Source organism: Schistocerca piceifrons, chromosome 3 (genome assembly GCF_021461385.2).
Source record: "Schistocerca piceifrons isolate TAMUIC-IGC-003096 chromosome 3, iqSchPice1.1, whole genome shotgun sequence".
NCBI lineage: Eukaryota > Metazoa > Arthropoda > Insecta > Orthoptera > Acrididae > Schistocerca > Schistocerca piceifrons.
The window spans coordinates 741,233,620-741,255,843 of NC_060140.1; the positions used below are offsets into that span (position 1 = coordinate 741,233,620).

At 43.3% G+C, this 22,224-nt stretch overlaps 1 protein-coding gene across 2 annotated transcripts in view; it reads right to left on the minus strand.

Annotated features, from left to right (window-relative positions):
- LOC124788028 (ankyrin repeat and BTB/POZ domain-containing protein 2) overlaps nt 1–17,161 on the minus strand; it is a 644,871-nt gene extending 627,710 nt beyond the window's left edge. For both annotated transcript variants that reach the window (XM_047255090.1, XM_047255089.1), the window contains exon 1: nt 16,802–17,161. The gene's annotated coding sequence lies outside the window, so the exon portion shown is untranslated. The remainder of the gene's footprint in view (nt 1–16,801) is intronic.
- Between the last annotated feature and the right edge of the window lie 5,063 nt (nt 17,162–22,224).

Below are 22,224 nucleotides of genomic sequence, written 5' to 3' on the forward strand. Positions count from 1 at the left end.
TGTGTTACGACCCGTGGCTCTACCCTTCATTCGATCCCTGCGAAACCCTACATTTCAGCAGGATAATGCACGACCGCATGTTGCAGGTCTTGTACGGGCCTTTCCGGATACAGAAAATGTTCGACTGCTGCCCTGGCCAGCACATTCTCACCAACTGAAAACGTCTGGTCAATGGTGGCCTAACAACTGGCTCGTCCCAATACGCCAGTCACTACTCTTGATGAACTGTAGTATCGTGTTGAAGCTGCATGGGCAGCTGTACCTGTACATGCCATCCAAGCTCTGTTTGACTCAATGCCCAGGCGTATCGAGGCCATTATTACGGCTTGAGGTGGTTGTTCTGGGTACTGATTTCTCTGGATCTATGCACTCAAATTGCGTGAAAATGTAATCACATGTCAGTTCTAGTATACTATATTTGTCCAATGAATACCCGTTTATTATCTGCATTTCTTCTTGGTGTAGCAATTTTGATGGCCAGTGTGTATATCGTCGTGAAATTTCAATATTCTAGCTGCAGTACTAGGGGAGGAAAAAATAATTGTGTGTACCTTCCGATCCTCCCTCACAGTTTAGGAGATATTACGTAATAAACATTGACATGCATGAAATGTAACTTTTGTTTAGCGCAAATTACCCAGACTGCACTCAGCCAGCATGCGCCTCCGTAGCTGAGCGGTCAGCGCGGCTGACTGCCATGCGGGGAAGCCAGGAACAATTCCCGATACTGTCACTGATGGGAGGAATGGTTCGGGGAGCACTTAGCGCTGGGAGGCCAACTTACGAGCTACCTGAGCGATTGGTAGCGGCTCAAAAGTCAAGAAACCTGACGACTGGGAAAGCGGCGCAATACCCACATGACGCTTTATACTGCGTCCAGCGGCGCCTTTGGCAGAAGATAGCACGGTGGTCGGTCCATTCCGACCGGTTCGTCTAGCGCCAGAGAGGGGCACAGAATAAGAAATGCAATACAATATCTTTCTGAAAGCAGGTTGGTTTTATTCCGACTCCAATACATCTCACTATTCCCCACTATTTTGACCTATGAAACCTTGTTTTTCAATATAATGTCCGTTCAATGCGACGACCTTACGCCTTGTTACTGTGAAGGTCGGTATGCCCGCATGGTACCACTCTACTGGTCGACGTCGGAGCCAACGTCTTGATGCATCTATAACCTCCCCATCATCCACATACTGCTTCCCGTTTTCATACTTCATTGGGCCAGACAGATGGAAGTCGGAAGATGCGAGATCCAGGTTGTAGGTTGGATGACAAACAACACAGATCTTTGAGTATTCCAACTGGTGGATGAGTGTGTTAGCACTACGAAGAGAGACATCAAGTTTTGCTGCAAGGTGTAGGATTGTGATCCATCGATCACATCGAATGAGAGTGTCCGCACGTTCCAACACAGCTGTAGGCGGCCGATCGGCACGCGGGAGATCGAACAGCTTTGCACGACCTTGTTCCGATGATGACAGAAGCTGCACCCCACGACTCACCGTGCTTTTGTTGACTGACAGGTCTCCGTATACATCCTGCAAGCGCAAAGCTAGATCTGTGATGCTCTGGTTTTCCGCCAAAAGAAACTCAGACAGCTCTCTGCCTGGAACACACCTTCGTTACAAAAGCCATTTTGAAGGCTACGTACAGCGCCGCCACCTATCGGAACTTCATGAAACTATAGGGGCTGGAGCGGAAATACTACAGGATGTCCCATAAAATCAGCGTCTTTTCAACCGAAACTGGCTGAGAAAGAAAGGTATTGTATTACTTATTGAACGCCTCTCATAATTTACCTTTACCTACTTATCAAGTGTTTTATAATGAGAGCACTTACACGCTTCCAACAAACCTTAAACATAATTTCAAACATTTTCTAAACTACTTCTGCTTACATGCTTCAGGCGTTTGAAGCTGTTTTACAAATGGAAGTTCGATCGTAGAAAGGGGGGGGGGGGGGAAGGAAGGTGGCAGGGGGTTGTTCACTAGTACGTTGTTGAAAATGCTTTGGTATTGTTAAGACAGCGCTGAAAAATATTTTTATATTCTCGACCGTACATAATACATCAGTAACCCTTTAAACAGTACGTTGTTAGTAAAAGCGAAATATGCTTTGTGGAAATTTGTACTGTTTTAAATTTATTCTTGTGGTGGTCATAAAATATCCCCAGCCATTGTGGTACGCGTTCCTGAAAAGCGATGGCATCGACAGGGCTAATTCGGCAGTTAACTGATACTACATTTTTAAGTTTCGTTAAGAGCTCAACTTTGTGTTTCTCTGCATTAAAAGTAGGTTGCCAGTCCTTGTACCAGGATATTGTCTAACGGAATACTACACGAAATTTTGCAGGATACAATTCTCTCATAAATAGCTCCATCGTCTGCGAAAAGGCTGAGACTGCAACTAATACCATGCATTAAATCAGTCATGTATAAAAACAACAGTCCTGTTACAATCCGCTGGGGCACACCAGGTATTACTATAATGTCTGTCCTTGATAACGTGCCGCGTCTTGCTTATCAGAAAATTTTCGATTCAGTCGTAAATCAGGTTGGACTTACCACAGCTACGTATTTTCTTCCAAATGCATCGATGTGGTCCTGAATCAAAAGCGTTTCAAAAGTTCTGAAACATCGAATCAACCTAGTTTGCTCTGTCTGCAGAACATTATGTTAGAAGAGGGCGAGATGATTTTCGCGTGGTCGGTGTTTACACAAACCAAGTTGATTTCCGTGGAGAATATTATTTTGTTGCAAATAGGTCCTAATGTTTGACCACTTGTGAGAAAAACTTAAAGACGACAGTAACTTCCCATGACGTTTCACTGCCATCTAACGTAATTCGATGAAACTTTGTCCATACATAGGAAGAACTGCTACAGTATAGTACAGAAAGCAATTGAAAGATATGTGCAGTGAGACGAACAGACATGACACTTTTGAACGGAATGGACAGTGTCTTGCAAGGACGATATAAGATGAACATTAACAGAAGCAAAACGAGGATAATAGAATGTAATCGAATTAAATCAGTTGCTACTGGGGGGATTAGATTAGGAAATGAGACACTTAAAGTAATATATGAATTTTGCTATTTGTGATGCAAAATAACTGATGATGGTTGAAGTAGGTAGGATACGAAATGTAGACTGACAATGGCAAGAAAAGCGTTTCTGAAGAAGAGAAATTTGATAACATCGAGTATAGATTTAAGTGTCAGGAAGCCCTTTCTGAAACTATTTGTATGGCGCGTATCCATGTATGGAAATGAAACATGGACGATAAACAGTTTAGACAAGAAGAGAATAGAAGTTCTCGAAATGTGGTGCTACAGAAGAATGTTGAAGATTAGATGGGTTGATCACGTAACTGAGGAGGTACTGAATAGAACTGGGGAGAAGAGAAATTCGTGGTGCAACCTGACTAAAAGAAAGGATCGGTTGGCAGGACACATTCTGAGGCTTCAAGGGATCAACAGTTTAGTACTGGAGGGAAGTGTGGAGGGAACTGGGGGGGGGGGGGGGGGGTAAAAATCGTAGAGGGAGACCAAGGGATGAATACAATAAGCAGATTCAGAGGGATGTAGGTTGCAGTCACCATGACTTGTGTCCACTTATTCAGGTTATCGAGAACATGAAGGACATTTATTTCAGCATTCTCGGTTGATAGAGTTTTGCTCTTTCTTTTACACCTACCTGATGATTCCGCGGTGAACACTTCAATCTTCCAAGATGGCAGCAGCCTTGTTCACAGGGTTGTACGCGTACGTTCCTAGTTTGACGAACGCTGAGAAATCCTACTGCACTTCGACTGGCTCGCTAAATAATGATGCAATCTTAATACCATAGAAAATGTCTGTAACTATTTGAAACAGAAGGTGAAACGTAACATTAACTGATTTTTTTTCCGTCGATGCTTGGCAGAACATGTTAAGAATATTAAAAAGAAAAACAAAATTATATTTATTTGGTCACGAACCGTCTTTCGGCTCTTCAGACCATCTTCATATGACAACTGAATGTTGCAAACACAGATGAACATGATGTGCTACTTACACAGATATTATTTGTACAGAAGATACAATAATCAAGCAGTTTGAAAAAGTGCATATTTGTAGGTCAGGCAGAGCTGTGGCAATATGGCTACGTAAACAAGAGGGACGCTGGCCATTAAAGAAGAAAGAGTCGACTTCTACTGCTACTAGATTCAAACAGAAAATTCATTTTATTTCTGATCATTTGTTATACCTATCTCCACATGAAATAGGGAAAATATTACATTAATTCCATTAACTAAAAGGGGGGTAAACAAAGTTTTTATGTGGAGGTACATATAACAAACAACATGAAATAAAATTAATTCACAGTTTGAATCTAGTATTTGTAACGAAAACTTAATTTAACAAATGGAAAAACGGAAATTGAGTCTGATCATTTAAAACTAGGCTGGCATTACGCGGCATGATTGAATTCCAGTATTTCCAATACGGTCGTATTTCTGCTTAACATAGATATCAATACAAGATAACACGTATTCAGCACTTACAGGAAAACATAGCTCATGATAACAGTAATCCCTGCAAGCTCACAGCGTCCACACAGCCACAAACAGGCAGCTTTCCATTCAATGGTGTATTATCCAAATCAGCCTTTCAAACAGAACTACCAACCATCAAACAAATCACTTCCAGCAATGGATATAGCTTTACCTTGATTGATAATATTCTGCAAAAAAAGAAAATTGCACCACTTCTGTACGCTGGCCAACAACAATCACTCGATAGTTTCAAAGCCTGGGGCAAAATTCCATACTTTGGCAACATTTTAGACAATTTTGCAAAAAAGTTAAAGTCTCTTAGCTACAGACCTGCATTTTAGAATATCAATAACATATCAAATTTTTTATTGAATATTAAAGAAAAATGCAACCCTTGGCGCAGAGTGCTGTATATAAAATCATTTGCAAGCAGTTTGAAAAAGTGCATTGAAAATCCACAAACAGAATGAAGACTGCCAGTCTAGTATTAAATGATCAGACCCAATTTCCGTTTTCCCCCTTGTTAAATTATGTTTTCGTTACAAATACTAGATTCAAACAGTAAATTCACTTTATTTCTGATCATTTGTTATACCTATCTCCACATGACAACTTTGTTTACTTTCCTTTTTAGTTAATGTATATTGTAATATTTCACTAGGTACACACTTTCTCATTTTTGTATCTTCTATACACATAATATCTGTGTAAGTCACACATCATGTTTACCTATGTTTCCGACTTTCAGTTGTCACATGAAGATGGGCCTGAGAAGTCGAAGGCTGGATCGTGACCAAATACCTGTAATTTTGGAGAACATTAGGAAGTGTTTTCCTTTTTAATATCGAAATGCAACCATGAACATCCCCGCAATGTGGCAGTTCTGTGGGATCGAATTAACAATGAGTGTGTTCAGTGGTATGTGGCATACCTGAAGACCACCTTTATCAGTGACAAGAACGTATAACTGTGCAATCTTCGAATCAGTACTTTGCTTTCGCAGCCAATACATGGACACACCGATTAACTCTCATCACGAATAGAACAGTTGTTAAACGGGCCCTTGACACGTTCAGATATTAGCACTGACAGTGTTTGTAGAGACAAATCGTTGCTTCAGTCAGCTGCCAAGTATCTCAGTGTTATTGCCTCAATGTTACTGAAACTCTTTCAAAAGAAGTTATCGATTTTCTCATTTCTGTGTCATTTCTGCTTATGTCATGGTGTAACATACCGCAACAAAACAAAGATTCTCTCTACGTAATAGGTAGTTAAAGCAGTTCTCTTTTTTAATTCCTTCAAAAGATTAACATGCGAAAGTGGTACACGTTTTAGAAGCCACTTTTTGTCCTTATCCTCCTTGCTGATATGTTTCTTGTCATAACCTCCGAAATAATAGGACTGGACAGAATAATTATCTTACAAGCAAATTTAATTAATTTGGTCATGGTCAGAAAATACTCTGCACTCTCGGGCTACTGATTAAGGACTGTGCGAAAGCTACATTGTGATTTGGAGTTGTAAATATGAATTGAATACTGTACTGCAGACCAGATGTGAGGATGGTCGTTGAGAACATGGCCTGCTCAGACAAACCTGAGTGTGTAAACGGCCATTTAGACGAGACAGAGGAATTAGGAGTGACTTGCTTGGACTATCAGGGGCATTAGGAACCATTCAGTGATACTACTTGAAAGATACTCGATTGATATTACTATTAGATATCGGGCTGCAACGTACAGGTTAAAGATGGGTCGTCTGGACCAGGTTAGACCAGTAACCAGTGTATCTCTTAACATCAGGCGCCAACTTAAACTCTGGCGCAAGGAGACCTAGCAAAGTGAATGAGAGGTCAGCGATAAGGGACGAAGAGCCGATGCAACTTTCCCCGACATCTCGGAGCGGTTGAAAATGAATCATGTCGACCCTAACAGCGGCGTATAGCATTTATTAACTAGAAACGGACCTTATCTCAGCCGTGTAGGTCCACAAGGTCAGACACAAAATTGCACTTTGGGGGATTAAGAACCCAGAACATACAGTCCTATTCAGCGGGTATTACAAAAACACCAGGGGAACATCACAGGTACACAACACAACCACTGAACGCGAAATACATGAAGCCATTAGGAATGCTGATCAGTGGAAGCATCTAAAAAACTAGCAGATATAATTTCTAAAACAACTTACAAAGAATACCTGCACAATTGGCCACACAGAGAGCACGTCAATATGCAACAAAATGAGGGACTTCATAGGGTGGAAGAAGAAGAACAAGAAGGAGGAGGGAAACCCACCGAAAAAATAACCGACTATGAACTCTGGACGACAGATATGTTACATATTTACATATTAGGCTAAACAGAGATCGGTCATTGTTACTGAAAGGTCACTTTTAAACAGTACATAAGTATAAGGTAGTACTTTAAACAGTGCCCGCGCATTGTTACGTAAGAATAGAAGTTTTTGAAATGTGATGTTACAGAAAATGCTGAAGATCAGATGGGTAGATCACGTAGCTAATGAGGAGGTACTAAATAGAATTGAGAAGAAGAGGAATTTGTTGCAAAACTTGACTAGATGAAATGATCAGTTGGTAGGACACTTTCTGAGGCATCAAGGGATCACCAACTTAATATTGGAGGGAAGCTTGAGGGTAAAAATCGTAGAGGGAGGCTAAGAGATGAATACACTAAGCAGATTCAGAAGGATGTAGCTTGCAGCAGTTACTCGGATATGGAGAGGCTTGTACAGGGTAGTGTAGCATGGAGAGCTGCATTAAACCAGTCTTTGGACTGAAGACAACAACAGCAACAACAAGAAAACGACATAACCTTAGTTCTAAGTATATTACAACCAGCAAATTAGATGACCTTAATCAAGTTATCTACCACTAACACACAATCAGGTGTGGTGTCTGCGGATCAACGGCTCGATGACAAATACGAGGTATTCACCCTCAGATATCAAAGATACCAAGGTGGCAATTCTAACATCTGTCATCTAGCCTACCTTCTCTTTCTCCTTCTAAATTATCACACAATTTAATTATACTACCATTTCACGAACGGTTATTTTCTTTTAAGTAAGCAAAAATTTGTTGCAACAAAAACCAGAAAAAAGTAAAGAGTAAAAGAAATGGGACCTCTACGTGACGAGCTCAGGTAACGGTACGGGTCGACCCAGAGACTGGTGGTGGCCCCTCTTGAATCCTCCAATCTCGGCAGACAGATGCAGCGACTAGGAGTCCAAAAACGACCCATCTCGATCATTTTCAGACAGCAGCTGTCGATTTTATACATGCGAATCTTCTGCTTTTTTTTACTATAGCCGGCCGGTGTGGCCGTGCGGTTCTAGGCGCTTCAGTCAGGAACCGCCTGACCGCTACGGTCGCAGGTTCGAATCCTGCCTCGGGCATGGATGTGTGTGATGTCCTTAGGTTGGTTGGGTTTAAGTAGTTCTGAGTTCTAGGGGACTTATGTCCACAGATGTTACGTCCCATAGTGCTCAGAGCCAATTTTGACTATATTATCTCCACATCTTATTGCCAGAATGTGTGCGCATCTACAATGCCGGAAAAAAAATTGTGTACACCTGGAAAACTGACGTATATTTCGATCCGATGACGGCATATGCCACCTGAGGGATAGTAGATGTACTGACAACGGTTTCAGCGTCCCCCCCCCCCCCCCCCCCCCCCCCCCCAACAGATAGCGTAGAGCGCCATCTGTGTCTATCCTTTAATACGGAATGCTCACGGCCATAATGCTCAGTGTCGTGCAAACGTGTGAAGCAAGTAGGCGACCGTACCACGCATATGTGCTCGGGCTTCCTACAGCCAACTGAGTGGGACTACAGACACACACACCTATATAATCCGTTCAACGTAAGAATAAACCTGATGTAAACAAACACAATCGCGATGATTGGTCAGAAGCCGTAACACAATCGCGATGATTGGTCAGAAGCCGTAGCACACGTACACTGGTGTTGTTACGCTCTTGGAAGTAGGTCCTACTTATGTATTAGGTATCTTGTTACTAAGTTACGTTAAATGAAACTTTAAGATATTCAAATGTATTAATAGCAATCAACATTTTTCTTAATCACGCTTTAGATACGTAGTTTTTACTTCAAAAATCGTGTAGTCACAGCCTCTGCCGCGTTGTGCTCTGATTGTCGCGCTGATAATGTGCAGTATGAAAATGGCTGAGGCTGCTTTTCTGTTCCGTAGTGAAACACGAGCGTGGAACACGGTTAAAAAGTGCCGAGAAATAGGCTGTTCTTAAAGTTTTTCATCAATTTACCGAGATAATCGGCTCTGAAGTTTCCCCAGTTGTATATAAGGCAGTTAATATACAGCTTTTTGTTGAAACTTAGCTCAGTCGGTAGCGTTATGGAACGTGATTCAATTACATATGTTCTTGCTGTGGTTTAAAACCTCAAGGTATCATTTTTTTCCTCGTTCAATTTGTAATACCTACATCTCGTAATTATAAAACTCATCATCTTTTTTATGAATAATGCACGACTTCTTGTTTCTAATTACATATTGGACGCGAAATTCACGTTTCCATTTCCAATACAAATTCTTAATTAACGATGTTCTATGAAAGACTGTTCGTAAAAGTTGTTGAAATTAAGAAAACATAACAATTTAATTTTTAAAGCAAAAATGAAAAACCAAACTCTCTTTATTTGGACTATGCTCATCGTTTGATAAAAAAAAAGGTTCAAATGGCTCTGAGCACTATGGGATTTAACATCTGTGATCATCAGTCCCCTAGAACTTAGAACTACTTAAATCTAACTAACCAAAGGACATCACACACATCCATGCCCGAAGCAGGATTCGAACCTGCGACCGTAGCGGTCACGCGGGTCCAGACTGAAGTGCCTAGAACCGCACAGCCACACCGGCCGGCGTTTGATACAACAGAGGTAGATACGTATCGTAGAAACATGAGCGACAATGATTTTCACAGCATCGAACACATTGTACTAACGCTGCATTTTTAGATTTGCTGCTGTACCATTACAATACGAACCCAACAGAAATGATCTGGAGCCAAGCTGCGGGATTTGGCCCGAGAAGTAACAACACTGTTAAGCTGCTAGACGTACTGGAACTAACGCACGCAGCTTTTTCACACCTCACTGCCAAACTCTGGCGGGATATAGAACGGCTCGTCATAAAAGAAGAGGAAAAGCTGCGCCTGGTTGGCTTCATGGTTTCTGTTGTTGATAGGCTCGTTAACAACGCAGCAGGTGACGCTTCCAGAACTGAAATGTATTTCTGTGTTTCGGATAAGGAAGGAGTTAAGAGATTACCAGACGACTGACTGTAAGTAATACCTTCAGTGGCTTCAGTATTTAACTATACGGTGAAATGCTTCAGTACTCTCCTACGTTACACACAGCTTATGTAGAAAAATTACCCTATGGTTACGTCAGAAATATTCTTGTTTCTAATTACAATAGTACGTTAGCTTAAAACGATAACGTGTTGCGGTTTCGGTCTAGTCGTCTAAGGAGCGCGTTGTGGGAGATTTGCAGTGTCTTATTTCATTCTGCTTAAAAATTAAATGACATTCGAAGCTTTAGTCCACCTCTGCTTGTCTCTTTTTGCGTGTGAACTGCAGTTGGCCACCTCGCTGCAGGTTAGCTGTATCAGCTGAATGGCCAGTGCTGTCCAAGTTACATGCGCCGGTAAAGCTGTTGTCACGTATTATCGCTGTGCGACTAAAGCAGAGTACAAAACGTACCCTTATTATCGTACTTGACAGTACTCGAGACAGCTTGGCTGCAGCCCACGTGAAACGGAAATCCAATGAGGTTCCAGAAAAGGCGCAAGAATACATAATGCAATGTTTACATCAGGTTTATTCTTATGGCGAACGGATTATAGCCTGTCTTCCCTTACGCCACGGCATTGACTTGGACAGCTCGATTGGCGCTGTCAGAGGATCACTTGGAAGATGGAATGACACGCCCTGGTTTTCAGCAATGGACGCATATTCTGCCTGCACGCAAGTGATGGTCGTTTGCGTGTACGACATGGACCTGGTGCGCGCCGTCTCGTCTTCCAAGACACACTGGCCCCCGCCCCAGGCCGTATGGTCTAGAGTGCGATGAGCTACAACTCTCGTTCACCTTCGATGTTTCTGGAGGGAACGCTAGCCAGCGCCAGGTACATGCAGAATGTTCTTAGACCTGTTCTTTTGCCATTCTTGCCCCAGGAAGGCGATGTGTTGTTCCAACAGGATAATGCTCACCCACACCCTGTCCATGACACTCAACTTTTTCTGCATGACGTGCAGCAGCTTCCTTGGCCACCATGGTCTCTGGACTAGCCTCCACTCAAGCACGTGTGGGATATGATGGGACGAGAATGACTTGTGCGACTCGTCAACCAACAAGTGTTACAGAACTACGTGAACAAGTCGAGCAGGCGAAGCATAACGTATCCCAGGACAGTATTCGCCATCTGTACAATCGACTGGATATCAGAGCCAGCACCTGCATTGCCACCCGTACTAATACTGGTATATCAGCATGGGTTGATACCTGGTACCTCAGAACCGCTGATTCTATTGATCTGTAAATGTAATCATTTCATGGACATCATATGCGCCGTTGCAACAATAAATTCTGAGTGAACAGGAAACCTCTGAAAGTGTGTACTAATTCTTTTCAGGCAGTGTTCAAATGGCTCTAAGCACTATGGGACTCAACGTCTGAGGTCATCTGTCCCCTAAACTTAGAACTACTTAAACCTAACTAACCTAAGGACATCACACACATCCACGCCCGAGGCAGGATTCGAACCTGCGACCGTAGCAGCTGCGCGGTTCCGGATTGAAGCACCTAGAACCGCTCGGCCCCAGCGGCCGGCGGCAATGTATATTTACGTCTATACTCCGGGAGCCACCTTATGGCCGGTAAGTAGTTGGTGTTTTCTGGTCATGGTCATTTCGTTAGATAATCGTGGGAGGGTGAAACATGATTCCTGATTAATCTCGGGATATAAGCTCTCGGCATTTTAAATGCAAATTTCTTCTTCAAGATGCACAATGCTTCTCTTCCCCGTGATGTTCTCGCGTTTATCAGACAAACACATTAGGAAAAGCGTTACTCTTCTTTGGGCGCTCTGCGTCTTCCCAATTAATTCGATTTGGTAAACATCCCAGACGGACGAACAAGACTCGATCGATTATGTAATTTCATGGATGAATTACACCCCCTTAATAATCTCCTAATGAATCTCAGTTTGGCATTCACTTTTCATGCAACTGAGTAAGTAACTATTGCTGCTATATGCAGAGCCTCTCGCAAATAGTGTAAGTAACAATAAGGAGTCTTGCTTACTATTCTTACTGTTTGTATTGTATAATTGTGTTGAAGCTCAATAGTTGTCAGTCCCTGCAAAAAGCCTCGACTGTCTGCAAATCTTCCTGTATTGGGCATAGTTCCTACCCACAGCAGATTCACCAGCTATGAGCCTCATAGAGCTTTCGCTATTATCCACTAGGTCATTTAAATATTTCGTGAAATGTATCAGCCTTTGGGGTATTACCGAAGTTACTTTTACAACAGTAATGTTCGCAACTTTAAAATGACGCGATGAGTTCTATCTTCTAGAGAGTTCTGAATAAAATAATAATGCTGCTCCGATATTCTGCAATCTAGCATTTGGTTCACTTGGCATCAGCCTGGAATTGCAAGAAATACCTTGCAGACGTCAGAGATTACGGCCTGAACCGCTGCTTTCTACACTGAAGAGCCAAAGAAACTGGCACACCTACCTAAAATCGTGTAGGACCCCGCGAGCACGCAGAAATGCCGCAACACGACAGGGCCTGGACCTGACTAATGTCTGAAGTAGTGCTGTAGGGAATTGACACCATGAATCCTGCAAGTTGTCCGTAAATCTCTTCTGAACAGTACGTTGCTAGGCATCCCAGATATGTCGAACAATGTTCACATCTGGGGAGTTTGCTGGCCATCGGAAGTATTTAAAATCAGAAGAGTATTCCTTGAGCCACACTGTAACAATTCTGGATGTGTGGGGTATCGCATTGTTCTGCTGGAACTGCCCAAGTGCATTGGAATGGATACAGGTGATCAGACAGGATACTTACGTGTGTCACCTGTCAGAGTCACAGCTAGACGTATCACTCCAACTGCACACACCCCTCACCATTACAGAGCCTCCACCAGCTTGAACAGTCCCCTGCTGACATGCAGGGTCCATAGATTCATGAAGTTGTCTCCATATCCATACACGTCCATCTGCTCGATACAATTTGAAACGAGACTCGTACGACCAGGCAACATGTTTCCAGCCATCGACAGTCTAATGTCGGTGTTGACAGGCCCAGGCGAGGCATAAAGCTTTTTGTCATGCAGTCATCAAGGGTACACGAGTGGGCCTTCGGCTTCGAAAGCCCATATCAATTATGTTTTATTGAATTGTTCGCACGCTGACACTTGTTGATTGCCCAGCATTGAAATCTGCAGCAATTTGCGGAAGGGTTGCAATTCTGTCACGTTGAACGATTGCCTTCAGTCGTCATTGGTCCCGTTCTTGCAGTATCTTTTCCTGGCCGCAGAGATATCGGAGGGCTGATGTTTTACTGGATGCCTGATATTCACAGTACACTACTGAAATGGTCGTACGAGAAAATCCCCACTTGATCGCTATCTCGGATGATGATGATTGGTTTGTGGGGCGCTCAACTGCGCGGTTATCAGCGCCCATACAAATTCCCAGCCTATGCTCAGCCCAATCTCGCCACTTTCGTGAATGATGATGAAATGATGAAGACAACGCAAACATCCAGTCACCTCGAGGCAGGTTAAAATCCCTGACCCCGCTAGGAATCGAACCCGGGACCCTGTGCTCGAGAAGCGAGAAAGCGACCGCGAGACCACAAGTTGCGGACGCTACCTCTTTTTTTTTCGTTACTGTTCGTTGCGTTTGGTCTGGGCGGACGTCAGATGACATCCGTTCAAGTTGATTCCTTTAATCCGTTTTTTATTACAGAGGGCAAGCAGCCCACTGACCGAACATGCTGAGCTACCGTGCCGGCTCCTCGGAGTTGCTGTGTTCCATCGCTCCTGTGCCGACTATAACACCACGTTGTAACTCACTTAAATCTTGATGACCTGCCGTTGCAGCAGCAGTAACCGATCTAACAACTGCGCCAGACACTTGTTGTCTTGTATAGGCATTGCCGATGCAGCGCCATATTCTGCCTGTTTACATACCTGTGTATTTGAATACTCATGCCTATGCCAGTTTCTTGGGCGCTTCAGCGTCCATGGGCAAATGGAGCTAGTTTATGTTGAGCAAACATCACCGGCAATTGTCAGTTCAATGGACAAAAGCAAACAAACACCGCCCGAACAGGCCTTGAATGTCCAATGGTAGCGACGGTTGCCATGTCATCCTCGGCGTCACTGGATGCAGATACGGAGGGGCTTGTGATCAGCACACCGCTCTCCCGGCTGTTGTCAGTTTTCGTGACCGGCGCCACTACTTCTCACTCACGTTGCCCTTCAATTGGCCTCACAAGGGCTGAGAGCACTCCGTTTGCCGACAGCATTCGGCACACCTGGATGGTGACCTATCCACGTGCTAGCCAAGCCCGACAGCGCTTAACTTGCGTGATCTGATGCGAAACGGTGTTACCACTGCAGTACTGAAAAAAATATTGTGATTGGGCTATTGAGCAACAAAGACGAGTTGCCCTGTTAGGTGAATCTCTTTTAGTGTCAAGTCACTTCGATGGAAGTGTCGGAAGTTCAAATGGCTCTGAGCGCTATGGGACTTAACATCTGTGGTCATCAGTCGAAGTGTCAGAGTATCTACAATTCAACACTGTCTTCTGGGAGACGTGCGCCATGAGCATATACATGCCAGGGGACACAACTTTGCATTAGGTTTTTCTGGGGCCTTAGCGTACCAGTATTACAGATGATATATATAAAAATTGCTGGCATCTATACTCTAGCTTCTCAACTGCGACGCGTCACAGCTAATCCTTTCCTCACTGGACATGGCATTTTCCAGCATGACAGGTTACAAATCACCAACTTCCAATCTCCACTAAATGTACGTGGGCAATAGGTGCTCAGTACTTGGCAACTATGAGCCAACGATGTGGAGTTTCCATGCCACAAAGAATTTCTTGTTTCTTAACAGTTATTTCGGCATTCAAGGTCGAAGAATAACAAGAAAATGCTTGGATGTGAGCAGTAGTTATCCCTTTTTTTTTTTACGATCAGTATAATATGGATGTGGTTGCAAAATGTTCGACACTGGTTCTTGAAATTTTGTAATTACGTTCGCATCTAATTTAGCACCCTTCTGATAGAACCCCCCCCCCCCCCCCAGTTCAAACTTTTCTAAATATCTTTGAAACTGTCTCGAGTCTCAAACTAGCTATCAACCGTATTGCCGTTTTTTGTATGAACACGACACCCACTGTAGATACGTTGTAAGTATCAAACCTATGGACTCTTGTTATACATTGCACTGGAGATTTCTCTTTTGTTTTCCCCAATCCCCTTCGTACAGAATGCTATATTCATGACATCATTTGCTCAGCCCACAAATGAATCTGTTTGTTCACCACATTTTATATCCTGAAGTATATACGGGTGAAATGGACTGTATCCAGTTGTGATTCTCTAATCCTGTAATGCTGTTACATTTTTATGTTACCATACCCTATGTTTCTGAGTTACACTTCTAATGTGGCCAATATACAATTAAAATAATCCAAATTCTTAATTTCGTTCATCATAAACGATATTTTAGGGAAGTCTGCAGCTGTGTCATTCACGATTTAAATAATGAGAAACTGCACCAGATACTAAGTTTTTCATGCTTAGCATACATAACACGTTTCGAAAATTTATTCTCATTTTCAAGTGCATTTGTTTACATGAATATTGCAAACATCAGCAGAATATTCATGTAAACAAATGCACATGAAAATGAGAATTAACTCTCGAAACGTGTTATGTATGCTAAGCATGAAAAAATAAGCAACTGATGCAGTTTTTCATTATTTAAACATAAAAATAATTTTACTGTCTAAACGATAAATGTAATTTATGAGGAGGAACAGTCCAAATACGCTTTCCTGAAACGCACCGATAGTTACGTCGGTGCCTGTTGGTAATAATCTGCCTCCGGATAATGCGTTTTGTTCTGCTAATCAAATTCTTCGACAGTCTCACAGCTGACTAGGTGTCCCATATTGGTGCAAATCTTCAAGTGCGATTTCATGTATTACTGAGTTTAATGCTCTTCGAAGGTTAAGAAAAATTGCATCCACCGCTATACATGATCTACAGTCTCGTCTGCTCCATGTTTTGGATGACGATTAGAATCAGTGTTATTAGCAACGAGCACGACATCAGGATGCGCTATTCTGTACTGAGACTGACACAACTTAATTTTCTTTGTTGCAACAATTACTTCACATACTGCATACTGTCTATTGCACAATCTATTATCACAGGGCTACAAAACTGTTACCGGGAAAAAATGCACACTGTTGTCATAAAAATTGTTGAGTGGCGTGTGTACACGTTTGTGCGTCTGGTTATCTGAATGGCAGTAACGAGAGAGGGTAGTACAGAAATCTTCCTTAACATCAGAACTCCCGCTTTCAAATAATCCACGAACGTATATTCATGTCTCATATTTAAAAACTACCTTTGCGTAGTGTGCACTGTAGGTTGACTATACGAATTGGAGTCGACTCTGTCTCTTCTCAGAAATCTGATGTTGCTCACAGGCACTGTAGAAAGTATTTAACGCAACCTAATAACTCGACGTATGAAGACTGTTGAGCACGGAAAATAAAGTTAAATAATCACCACAGCAACTGCAGTATGCGATGCCACTTAGGAAGATCATCGCTCTCCTCAATAACAATACAAAACACAGTGCAATAACAATACACAGTGCATACACCAAGTGCAGCCTCGAAATATGTTTTAATCGAAACAGGAATTTTCCGTGTGCGTGCCCCAAGACAGCCTGCCTCCGTTGGGTTGATTGTGCCCCGAGGCAAGACATTCCACAGGGGTGTCCAAAGGCACGAGCAGTAATTATTTGCTACGAGGAACAACTTACGCTAATACAATCACATTATCTTGTGTTAACGACTACCGTGCGTTAAGTAAACGCAGCACCGCAAACACAATTTGCGCAGTGAATTATTATTTCACAATTACTTACCGTCTATATTCTGCGTCCTGCTAAAGCCATCGTCGGTGTTTCCTGCAATTTCGTATCACACGTATTGCCTGGCTCGCTGGTGTGAGAAGAAACTACGGGCACCTTGTTTCGCGATTCATCGCATGCAACCATGTCGGGTTGTCACCCTATGCAGTTGCGGAGGCACTGACAACGATGGATGTAAACAATGTGCTCTTGCAAGAGCAGCCAGCGGACACTTCTTCGAAACACTGAAATCAAAGTGTATCCTACTAAAAACCGTTTTCCTTTTTTCAAAATGTTCATCCACACCTATAACACGTAATTACTTATGAAAACAACTAAAGCGATTGAACAGTCCTCGTGACAGCAGGCGGCAAACGCACTGCTAGTTCGCGCGGTGGGCGGCAGCACTGTTTCCACCTCGTCCACCTGATGGCAGCACTAGTCGGTAACTCCCGAGTGTCGAGAGCAGGCGGTTGGTCGAGATAGGACGAAGGGGGCAAGGCGCGAATTTTTTTTCCTCCCTACATATTTTATAGGTGCGCCACTATGTCATATTTATGAAAACCTGTAGTGTAACGCAAATTTCAGAACTGATAAACTGATACAAGCCTACAACTTTCGAAAATTTGAAAACAGCTGACAAAGACGGCTAACAGACTCAGCAATATATAATTTGAAGTACATGGGAACAACTGCTTGCTTGTCTGTCCTTATCACCCACTTATTTTATCAAGTGTTAAAGTATTCTGTGGAAAACGTTACCAGGCACTATTATAAAATTACGACTACTACGAAATTACCGATAACTATTCTTTGTTTCCGACTGTTAGTATTCAGAACGACAATAACATCCATCTCAACTGGCGGCATTTGGCATTGGATAAGCCTTCTAATTACTGTAGGCCTTAATCTGAATGTTTGGATTTGACCTGTGAAGCAAGTCTATCGATCATCAAAAAAAAAAAGTAGTCCGAAGGTGGCTATGAAATTCTAGCTCTCCACAGAAGATCACGAAATTTGTAACTCAAGTTCATAAATAAGCTCGTACTATGGATTCTTCACTTAAAACGCATTCTTCTCGCGCCTAGAGTTATCAAGTTGAAATTTATGTCATGTTCTAATGTACAGGATCCCTTGGTGGTGTACAAAATTGAAGTTTCTAAGTCTATGGAATGAAAACATGCGGCCATTTATGTCACATAACTTAGATACTCAAAAACACCCTTACCGTAACCTACAGGGTACTATCTGTTGTTCTAGGAGTGTCAATTTGGCAAGGAGCAAGATTTAATAACAAAAACACACGAGAAAATCCGAAAAGTGTTAATTTGTAATTGTATCACACGAAAAAAATCTCTATGTCATTTGTTGTCCGACTGTCGGTCCTTTCGTCTATCACTTAATACGCCGTTTTCTCATCAACAGGTAGAGGTATTAAGTTGAGACTATTGTCACGTACTAAGATCTACGCTCCCTAGGTGGTGTACAAAACTGAAACTTCCGTGTCAATGCGATCAAAAGGTACGGCCACTTTTGTTACGCACTTGATACTCGAAAACTGTCTCACCGTAACGTGTAGGGTACTTTCTTTTGATCTAGGATCATCAAATTTGGCAGCAACCGAGGTTTAACAGCAAAAGTAGTCAAGCAACACGGCATCAATCTGAGCGCCATAGTCTACGGCGATGTGGTTCTCATGAAGGAACGGAGCGAGCTGAGTTTCGCAGGATCTCTGTTTGCATAATCAATGTTGATTTTTATAGAGGAGATTTTTATTCTCCAAAAAGTCATAATTCTTGAGCAATAAAACGTGTTCCATAATTATACAACAGATTGATGTCAACGATATAGGTCTGTAATTGTGTGCTGTCCTACGGCCCTTCTTGGAAACGGGAATGACGCTAGTTACCCTTCGTTGCTCAAGCGATCAACGATAAATTGCTGCTAACAGGGGAGTGAGTTCTTTCGCATAATTTTTGTAGATCCTTATTGGTATCTCATCTTTCTACTACTAGGCGATTGTAGTTGTTCCTCTATTCGGCGATCTGTTTACTCAGTATCTGCCATTTCGATGTTCGTATGACAATTGAAAGGAGGGAACCGTGTTACGATCTTCCGCGGTGAAGACATCCACAACGATGTCACATGAATCCCTGTCGCTGGCACCAGTTTTGATAGCACGACACCCCCACTCTATACCTGGCAAGTTGAAATCACCCTCTATTACAAGGGCATCATCAGGAAAATTATTACCGATATTCCGCAAGTTCTGTCTGAAGCGTTCTACCACTAGATCTCCTGACCCACGCGGTCTATAAAGCATCCGATTACATTCTTTGATACTTAACTTCACCCAAATTAATTCACAACTGGAATCCCTGATAATCTCGGTAGATTTTATCGAATTTTTTACTGCAATAAACACGCCGCCGCCACCACTGGCGACTTCCCTATCCTTACGATAAATATTTCAATCTGAACTTAGGATTTCGTTGTCATTAACGTCCGGTTTCAACCAACTTTTTGTTCCTAATGCTATCTGTACATTATATCCTTCAGTAAGTTGTAAGAGGTCCAAGAGTAGGGAATTCATTGCTAGCGCACTCGATCAGATGTAACTTCGATGGATTCCTCACGCGCTGCCTGCGATATGTATGCTATAATAGAATCGCATACCAGAGAGCAGTGTTGGCAGCAGTAGTAGCAGCTCGCAGTCGGGCGGTTGGGTCAGGTCGCTCTTTGAGAGCAGTTGTGTAGTTGTACAGCTCACAGAGAGCACTTGTGTCCTGTATGGGATTACCAAGGCCGGCCGTGGAGAACGATGGCGATGCCTGAGCGATGTAGACTAGTATAAGGTAAAAGCAAAAATTATTGTTATTTATAGCCGTGCGCATATGTAATTCGTAACAACTGATTTTATACTATTGTTATATCAAGTCCCATGTAAATGTTTTTAAAAATCTTTTAATAATCATCTTTGTTATAAAGATAACTTTTGACAATTATTCATCTGAATTTGTAGATTTTACTAATTTCTCCTATCCGTGGTCATCCCGCTTATCATAAAGAAAAATCAGTTGTTTCTTTTTATACGTAACAAATCTAGTGGCCAGCATTGCACTGGGATGTACCAGAAAAATTTCTTATAAGAGCAGGTATATACGTGTTATCCGGCGACATAACTGAGGTAAGAATTTTTAGTTTATTCAGAATGACATTTCAGGGCCACGACGCAGCATTGATGACGTCCAGGTTTAGCAGTTTAGATTCAGTCAGTTAATTATTGAAAGATTATAAATGAGTCACAGTTTTATTGAGGGGGTTAGTCACCATTTTTATTGGGAGGTTACAGAAATAAACTGTTGGGTGGTTACAAAGTGATACTAATTCTGAAACCGTCTCTTGGAGGCTCCTGCAGTTTACTAATATATTAACCTTTTCTATCTCTGATCTGCGACGACGAACATTCTCGGAGGACATTACAGCTAATTCATCAGGCAAATCGTCTTTGATCCCAATGGAGGGTTCCTCTTATCTGAAAAAAAGCCCCATATGTAAGCCACACGTACTCCGCACCCTAGTAAACGCTTCCTGTGTGTACTGCACGCCTGGCCTATTAAGGGGAACCTATAGCGGAGGCCAAGAAATTCGCGTCCAGTTCCGTCGCAGAGTCGTCTGAGCCTCTGCTTTAGACCTTCTACTCTGCTCCAAACCAGAGGAACGCGATCAACCCTGGGTACGATGGTACAAATAGACAGCTTAGCCTGCACCCCGCGTACAGTGCTAGTTGCCTTCACCAAATGAGCCGTCCACCGAAACGAACCGTGGATGCCATCAGACCCCAAGCGGCAGGCGCCATTGGTGCCGACATGTGCCACTGCATGCAGTCGGTTGCTCCCAGTGCGCTCGGTAGCCGCCGGCTGGGCTTCATACACGTCACGGACGGGACCCCCAGCAAACGTACCGAGTGCACACTGGCATTCTTTCCCGCCTTACCTGCTATTTTCCTAAGGGGCTCCATCAACCTACCTAACATTGGCGCTCCCATTGACAAGCACACCCACCCTCTGCTCTTGTCCGGACCCGGCAGGAAAATCGGCCGCTGGCCCAACAGGAGAGGCATCCCGCGCTGGCTCAGAGCTGTCATCAACACTGGGTAGCACCTCGTACCTGTTGCTAAGGTGCGACCTGCTCCCTCTTCAGCCTTCCACCCAAGGACACGCGAGTAGTGGGATAATAGGACTCCAGAGGAACTTTTGATATCAAATTTATATGCAAATTAATAAAATTGATCAATTAACTTCCCCCCACCCATGCCACACCCCCCGCACGTGGGTCCCCACCCCTCATCGCTCCCAACTCCTCCCTCTTCCCCTCCATCACCTAACCTTTTGATGGGAATTTCGAATTTTGACAGGAAAGTCGAATTTTGGCGTGCATTTCGAATTTTGGAGCGAATTTCGAATTTCGGTGGGAATTTCTTTGTCCCAAGGCTGTGCTGAGCTCCCACCCCACCTCCATCCGAGAATCGGCAGGGAATTCAAAATGGCGGTATCCTTTCCACGACGCGAACCCCGGTCTTTCTGGACGGAAATACCAAGTGCACACCCCAACACAATTACACCACCAGAGGCGCTTGAAATTGGCTTTAGCCAATAGGAATGCAGCATCCGATCGCATTCGGGATATAAGGCGGACCCAGCAGCTCTGCAGCATCAGTTGCAGTCAGTCAGTCAGTTAGCATGAAGCGCCAGCCGAGATTGTCCAAAGCTGCCCAGCCACAGCAGTAGCAGAATAGATAGAAGCTGCAGAAGAGTAAGTAGCCCTTGCTTGTCACATGAGAAAGATGAAGTCTTTGTGCCGCTGTTATCGCTTGTAACGGTTTTTCTTCTGTGCTCATCAGTGGATGCTTTGTCCTGCAGCCTGTCGGGGTCTGCAGTTGCGACGTGTCCCAGCCTGTCGGGGCCCACACCAGCGGCAGCACCCTGGGATCCTGTCCCACATCTGATCAGCTTGTTGGAGCAGGACACTGAGTTGCTGTTGTCAGCTGAAGACACCCAGCCGCCCCCTGACGTGTAGCAGTGCACCGGGGGTCCTAACCAGCATGACACGTCTTAGCCCATCGTACGCGCCTTCGCAGAATATTCCAGTGATACTGCATAGACAAAGTGAGGATGCAGTGGATGAGAAGATACCAATTAAGCCTTATGTACCACTACTGTCACTTCAGTGTATAATTTAACCGCTAGTGGTTCAAAGCATTCATTACGATGGCTCCACGCAAAGAAAATGTAAATAAATAAACATATTAGTATAGAAGCATTCGCAGACAGAGACTGGTGTGTAGTGACAGAGATCCAGAGAGCAGCTGAAAGTGTTAAAGCGTGGTTTACGGAGGTGCAAAAGCCTACATCGAGCAGCAGTTGCTCGTCGATTAT